The sequence below is a fragment of the Dromiciops gliroides genome, chromosome 1, assembly GCF_019393635.1.
Source record: "Dromiciops gliroides isolate mDroGli1 chromosome 1, mDroGli1.pri, whole genome shotgun sequence".
Classification (NCBI taxonomy): Eukaryota; Metazoa; Chordata; class Mammalia; order Microbiotheria; family Microbiotheriidae; genus Dromiciops; species Dromiciops gliroides.
Window position 1 is genome coordinate 648,158,692 of NC_057861.1, and position 1,885 is coordinate 648,160,576.

Here is a 1,885-nt window from a genome sequence, read left to right on the forward strand (position 1 = left end):
GGGTGAAGCAAGGATGCCCATTATCACCTCTATTATTTAATATATTACTAGAAATTTTAGCTATAGCAATGAGAAGAAAAATTTAAAAGAATTAGAATAGGTAATGAGAAAAAATTATGACTCTGAATATGATATAATGCTAGAAAACCCTAGAGAATAAACTAAAAAACTACTTGAAATTATTAAGATTATCAAAATTGTAGGATATAAAATAAACCCACATACATCATCAATATTTCTATGTATTACCAACAAAGCCCATCAACAACAGATAGAAAGATGAATTACATTTATAATAACTGTAGACAATATAAAATACTTGGGAGTTTACCTGCCAAGATAAACCCAAAAACTATATGACCAGAATAATAAAATGCTTTCTACACAAATAAAGTCAGAACTAAACAATCAGAAAAATTGTAATTGCCCTTGGGTAGAACCAGGCAATATAAGAAAAATTATAATCCTACCTAAATTAGTTTATTTATTTAGTATCATAAAAATAAAACTATCAAAAATATTTTATAGGTCTGGAAAAAACAATTCATCTGGAAGAACTGAAGTTCAAAATTATCAAGGTAATCAATGGAAAAATGCAAAAGAAGGTGGTCTAGCAGTATAAGATCTCAAACTGTATTATAAACTGTTAATTATCAAAATAATCTGGCACTGGCTAAGAAATAGAGAGATGGATCAGTGGAATAGAATATGCACAAATTACACTACAGTAAATGACTATAGTAATATCGTATATGATAAACCTAAAGATCTAAGGTTTTGAAACAATAACTCATTATTTGAAACAATAACTCATTATTTGAAAAAAACTACTGGAAAAACCTGAAAAACAGTATGACAGTAACTGGGTATAAAACAACATCTCACACTGTATATTAAAATAAGATGGAAATGGGTACATGATTTACTGATAAAGGATGATACCATAAGAAAAATTAAGAGAGCATGGAATATTTTATCTGCCAGATTTATGGACAGAGGAAGAACTTAGGACCAAAGAGGATATAGAAAACAATACAAAATGTAAAATAGATAATTTTGATTATATAAAATTAAAAAGTTTTTGCACATACAAAACTAATGTAAACAAGATTATAAGGAAGCAGAAAACTGGGAAAGAGTAACCAAAATAAGTATCTATGATAAAGGCCTCATTTCTCAAATATATAGAGAACTTAGTCCAATTAATAAAAAGACAAGTCATTCCCCAATTTATAAATCATCAAAGAATATTAACAGGCAGCTTTCAGACAAAGAAATCAAAGCTATCTATAGTCATATGAAAAAAACGTTCTAGATCACTACTGATCAGATTAATGAAAATTAAAACAATTTTGAAATATTGCTTCACACCTACCAGATTGGCAAATCTAACAAAAAAAGAAAATATTGGATATTGGAGGGGATGTGGGAAAACTGTGACACTAATACCTTGTTGGTAGCATTGTGGACAGATCCAATCATTCTGGAGAGCAATGTGGAATTATGTCCAAGGGCTATAAAACTGTGCTTATCTTTTGATCCAGCAATTCCACTGCTAGGTTTAGATCCCAAAGACATTCCCACAAAGAGAAAAATACTTATTTGTACAAAGATATTTTTAGCAGCTCCTTTTGTTGTGGCTAAAAATTGGAAATCAAAGGAATGCCCATTAATTGGGGAATGGCTAAACAAGCTGTGGTATATGCTGATGATGGAATATTCTTGTGCTATAAGAAATGACAAACAGGGTTATTTTAGAAAGGCCTGGAAAGTCTTGTATGAAGCAATTTACAGTGAAGTGATCAGAACCAGGAAAACACTGTCCATAGTGATAGCAATATTTTTCAATGAAGAACTGTGAAAGACTTGACTATTATCAGCAATA